The following is a 6316-nucleotide window of genomic DNA, read 5'->3' on the forward strand; positions in this document are numbered from 1 at the left end:
ATTGGCTGCGGCCATATTTGAAGATCCCATCGGCTGAGCTGAAGCCGCTGTTTGATATTCTAGAAGGAGACCCTCATATTAGTTCCCCCAGAACATTGACTCTTGCTGCCCACCAGGTATTACAGCACTTGGAACAAATTATTCAAGAAGCCCATTTACAGAGGATTGATGATACCAAACCCTTTCAATTGTGTGTAATAAAAACCAAGGTGTTGCCCACCGCTGTCTTGTGGCAAGGTGGACCACTATTGTGGGTACATCCACATGCCTCCCCAGCAAAAAATATTGAATGGTATCAAGATGCAGTAGCACATCTAGCAATACGGGGATTAAAAGCTGCGATTACTCATTTTGGCCGCCAACCAGATACCCTGGTCGTGCCTTATACCGCACATCAGGTACAGGTCCTGAGAGCTACCTCTGACAATTGGGCAATCTTAGTTACTTCATTTCAGGGTGTCATTGATAATCATTTTCCTAAGGATCCTATTCTACAGTTTGCCGTAGCCCAGGCCATGGTATTTCCACGAAACACGGCTGATAGGCCAATTCCACAGGCAAGGGTTGTTTATACTGATGGCTCTAAAATGGGAATAGTAGCCTATGTTATAGAAGGACAAATAGTTACCAAATATTTTGAAGAGACCTCACCCCAGGTTGTAGAGTGCTTAATAGTTCTAGAGGTTTTAAATACCTTTCAAGAACCATTAAACATAGTTTCTGACTCGAGCTACGTGGTTAATGCAGTAAAAATTCTAGAGACAGCTGGCCTCATAAAACATACTAGTAAAGTTGCAAAAATTTTTAATCAGATACAGGCTGTGCTCCTTAGGCGCCATGCCCCAATATTTATTACTCACATTTGGGCTCATTCTGGACTCCCAGGACCTATGGCACGAGGTAATGCACAAGCTGATCAGGCTACACGCTTGATCGGTGCAGTGCTCCAAGACTCTGAGTTCGCTCGGGCACAAAAATTTCATGAATCATTTCATGTCACGTCGGAGACGCTAAGACGTTGCTTCACAATCTCTAGACAACAGGCCAGAGACATAGTTATACAATGTAAAAATTGTTGCCAGTTTTTGCCTGTGCCCCATATGGGTGTGAACCCTCAAGGAATTCGCCCTTGCAGGTGTGGCAGATGGACGTTACTCATGTTCCATCATTTGGTAAATCCCAGTATTTACATGTTTCTATTGATACTTTTTCTGGTGTACTCTGCGCTACTCCCTTGTCAGAAGAAAAGGTCTCTTATGTCATTCAACATTGTCTGGAGGCTTGGAGTGCCTGGGGCAAGCCCAATGTCCTAAAAACAGATAATGGCCCGGCATATACCTCTCAAAAGTTCAAACAATTTTGCTGTCAGATGCAAGTGACGCATGTGACAGGGTTTCCTTATAATCCCCAGGGTCAAGGCATTGTTGAGCGCGCACATCCTACCTTAAAATCTTATTTTGTTAAAAAAAAGGGGGGGATAAAGGAAACACTGCCCCCTGGGCCCAGAACAACAGTCTCTCTGGCCCTTTTTACCATTAATTTTTTAAATCTGGATGACCAAGGAAGGACAGAGGCTGATCAGCACTGTGCCCTTTCCTGCCAACAACATGAATTAGTGAAATGGAAAGATGTTTTGACCGGTCAATGGAAAGGCCCGGATCCTTTGTTAATGAGATCCAGGGGAGCTGTTTGTGTTTTCCCACAGGACGAAAGTAACCCGTTCTGGCTGCCAGTGAATACGTTTGCCTCGCCTCTCAAAGATGATGCCACTCACACCACATTGGCAGAAGCTACTACTGGTCTTGATGTTCGCGAGTCTACCACCTGAAAGTACAAGAGAATTCAGATGGGCCGTTTTATCGGCCTTCCCGAAGTTGATGCCAGTTAGACATGACTCGCCTGTCTTCCCAAAATGTTTTTACCACCAATAGTTCTTTAGACCTTCCTTACCTACCTTTTGATGAGGGAACTGCTTTTCTTAATTAAAATCGCTCCTTTAAGGAGAACGGCTCTTTGTGTTTTCAGACATATCTAGCAAATGGTTCTTGTCTGACTTTCAATTTTACCAGAGCAGGCCGCTGAAGCCAGAAACGCGGCCCAAAAAATATTGTGGACAAACAAGATGAGCCCAGTAATACTTCCAATTGTTCAGGGAATGTGACCACGTTTTGGTGGCACATGGTGACTTGGATGAATGCTTCATTATTGTCACCTTCTGACTTGACCTCTTTTGGTCTGAGTCAGCCCAAATATGCTCCCTATTGTCATTCCCTTAGAAATGTTCAGTTTCCCCCTTGGTCTGAATGCCAGTCACCCATTGTGGCCTGGGCAGATACCTTTTCATATTCCCCTTTTTTGGGTTTACAAAAAGATCAGTTTACCTTTGGGGACTTTCAACAGGATCCCCGAGAGGATCCCTTTGATAGTCATCTTTTGTGTGGGGTGAATGGCAGCTGTTAAGATCTTACCCCTCTGTCCATGATTTTGGGAGCCCATGGGGGCTATAGTAATTGCTCAGTGCGAAGGTTTTATCGCAAGGAGGGAAGTTGTGGAACAACATTGACATTGACTAACTGGAGGGAGGGAGCGGAGAACTGCACCCATGTTTCTTCTAAGACAATTTCACCGACTCCGGTGTGTGTATATCCCCCGTGGTTAACCAAAGGATAGACTTAGTTGAGGAAAGGCTTGAAATCCTCTTTGATTTGGCATGTCTGGGGTGTGAGCAAAAGGTGGGGTCCTTGTGCATTACCAGTGTTCAATATCAAAATTGGACTAGAGCAGCTAATCTTTCTCGTTAATTATCTGAATATCTTATAGGAAATTGGTCTGATCGTTTTGAAGATACCCTTCTACAACTGCGATAGTCCATTACAGAGATAAACTCTACCCGCGTGGATGTGTCCCTGATCGAGGGACTTTCGTCCTAGGTGTCTTCTCTCTTCTCCTATTTTAAAGAGTGGATGGGAGTGGGACTTTTTGGAGCTATTTTGTGCCTGGGTCTGGCAGGTACCCTTTTTCTGCTGTGTAGGATGCGAGCTCAACGACAGAGAGATAGGGTGGTGGTGGCTCAGGCCTTTGCAGCCTTAGAAAATGGTGACTCTGTCGGCATCTGGATGTCCATGCTCAGGGACTAACATCGATAGCCCCTATACTATTCTTGCCCACGAGGTCTCTGTTCCATGATAAGGGCTGGTATGTAAATGATGGAGTGTCAAGTAAGACTCGGTCCACCTAAGACAGGGCAATCTCGGGTGGGGAGATCGACCCAGTGACGGGTAAGGATTTGAGCATTGCTCTCCTTTGCAGGCTCAGTACCATCATGAGGCCTCAAACGAAAGGGTCTACAGAACCTCCCCAAGAATCACCCATGCAGGGTCTCAGCTTCTGCACCTGGAGGGCCTTTGCCCATTGCACCCAGTGGAGTGAGATCTGGTGCTCGAATTAATATTTAAAACAGGGGGAGATGTGGTGTGCTGCTGCGCATGCGTAGTCTCCCTCCTGAAATCGCCATTAAACACCTGTAAGGTGCATGCCTGAGCAGCCGTTAACTGTCAAAAGCTGACGCAGCCCGACGCGTCAGATCTGCCGAGATGCATCAGCCAGTAGAATAGGGACACGCCGACCCAAGGGGTACTTAAGGAGCGCTCCTCTTTCCCTCGGGGTCTTCCTCTCATCAGCTTCAATAAAGCTTGCTGCAGAAGGATCCTGGTATCCGAGTCCGTTCTTGCTGGCGAGAAGGTGACGCGGGTCACAGCAATCCATGCCTCCTATGTTTTTTTTTGAGATAAAAGGAATATATAATGTTTGCTAGAATCAGCTGCTCTAAAAATGCTAGCCCTCAAAATCCATGGCCATTTCTTCTCAGGTTCTACTCAGTGTTTCACAGGAATGAAGGAAAACTTCAAACCAACCTAAATCTGAAATAAATTTGTTATACCTCATTCTGTCTGCAGAAGGATAAAAGTACATCAATCCTTGTCTTGGCTTATGCTATAGTGAATTGTCCTGCCATCATACATTTACAAAATATTATTGCTTGTAATAATATTACAAAATATTATCCCAAGTAAATCTGATTCACTCTAAAGAAAAATGAAGCAATAGAGGATATGAAAGAAGGAAAGAAGAAAGGGAGGGAGAGGAAGCTACACACTTCACGTGGATATGTGTGAGTAACAGAGTTTAAACATCTTCATTTTTCCCTTAAACAAAATGCACAAATCCTTATCCCAACAGAAGAACAGCTGGTGCATTTAACATTATAATGTAAACATCTGTTCATATTCATGTATTGAAGGAAGCATATCAAATGTTCATGTTCGAAAAATTCAGATAGGTTTCAAATAGTTTGTTCTGGTAGATGAAAAGTAAATACTCAAATCCAGGAGAACAGATGGTAAGTAAATCCTATCCCAGTGCCTCCACGTGCTCTATGTTTTCCCACCTCAACTGATCTTCATGCTTTTTCTATCTTTGGCAAGCATCTTAATTTCAACTGCACCTTGCTATGAGATGCTTCTATATGAGAGAAATTCTCTTTTCCTATAGCTGTGCAAAATTAATACATGTAAAATGCAGACAATGGTTGACAGGCAAATCTTCAGTTCTTTTACAATTTTGATGAAGTTTCTCTTGGGATCAAATAAAGCAGGTGAACTCAGCAGTCACAGAATTGGTACTGTTAGATTCATGAACATGCAATATGTCACAAAATGACAGCACTTATCACTCACAAAGTTTTAAATAAAAACCTAGGATGCCATCAATGCTTCCTATTTAAATGATTATGCAAGTAGAATACTCAAAAGGCCAAGAGTATACGGTGGCTAAAATTTGTCAATTTACAGGATCTGGATTCACCTAGCAAGCCTTCAGGCACATGTGAAAGGGATTACACTAATTAGGTTAATCAAACTGGGAAGATCTACTCTATGGTAAGGTAGGGCCATTTCCTGTCCTTGGGTCCTCGATGGTATAAAAGGAAAAAAACTAGTTAAACAAAAACATTCATCTCCCTTTCCTTCCTGATTATGTGAACATTTGACCAGCTGCCTTCATGACCTTCCTAAAATGATGGACTATGCCTTAAAACTGTGAGCTAAAATAAATCTTTTTCCACCTTTAAATTTGTTCCTTATTAAGTATTATTGTCACAGCAATCTGGAAAGTACCCAAATACAGGTAATATTTAAGCCTGAGATTACCAGGGAATTCACTCACTTGCAAAAGGAGATACTGAGGCAATTCATGAAGCTCTATGTTAGAAGCCTTTCATAGATTTTAGTAGCTCCAAGTAATGTCTGTAACTCTGTGGTAGAAGCCTTCATTGGATGCACAATGTCTAGAGTTTGATCCCAAAACCCTTACTTCTGAGAAAAGAAACTGGCTTGCTAATTAGAACATTAGAAAGTTTGAATTTCATATGGTTTGCTATATAAAAGTACTTCAATTAAACATCATTCTTATGACAACTAATTAAACCACCCTCAAATACAACTATTTAAAACCAATGAGGATTTGTTTTGTTGTTAGGTTTTGACTAGCTCTAAAGAATCAGAGATTCATTAAGTGGTGAGAAAAAGAGTGTTTGAATGATTTGGAAAAATAAGAATGGTGCTGGAAATGTCCATTCACATGAAAGTTAAAATGAAATTAATATCCGAAGCAGCTTGTAGCACAAGAAGGGGAACTTGAATTCTAACCTCCAGAACACAGATAAATGCTGGGTGTGCTGACACATGTACTTATAAACTCTCCACTGACACAGCCAACTACCAATAACCCCAGTGCTATGGAGGGGCTTGCTAACCTGACTCAAGTTTAGCTCCAGTTTTAAAGAATGACTCTGTCTCAAGAGGAATGTGTGGAAAGTTCATGGACCTCCTAGTTCAACCTACAACCTATATAAGTCAAAGAATCCCTGTTGAGGAACTGAACAATTCATCTCTCTCCCTCCCTCTCCCTCCCCCCCTCCCTCTCTCTCCCTCCCCCTCCCCCTCCCCCTCCCCCTCCTCCTCCCTCTCCCTCTCCCTCTCCCTCTCCATCTCCATCTCCCTCTCCCTCTCCATCTCCATCTCCATCTCCCTGTCTCCCTCCTCCCTCACACCCACCTCTCTTTTTCTCTCTATTGTTTCTCTCCTCTCTCCAGGGCTCTCTGTGAGGTAACTCTAATAACTCTCCTAATCAAGCTTTTCTTCAGGAGAAGCTGATAATCTGTTTAATCTTTCTGCAGAAACTACAACCTCTTTATATATGCTGTATATATGAGTTACAGTTCTAAAGAGTAGATCTCTCTATTTTCTACAATTTAAGT

Source organism: Grammomys surdaster, unplaced genomic scaffold, assembly GCF_004785775.1.
Source record: "Grammomys surdaster isolate TR1022 unplaced genomic scaffold, NIH_TR_1.0 125973, whole genome shotgun sequence".
Classification (NCBI taxonomy): Eukaryota; Metazoa; Chordata; class Mammalia; order Rodentia; family Muridae; genus Grammomys; species Grammomys surdaster.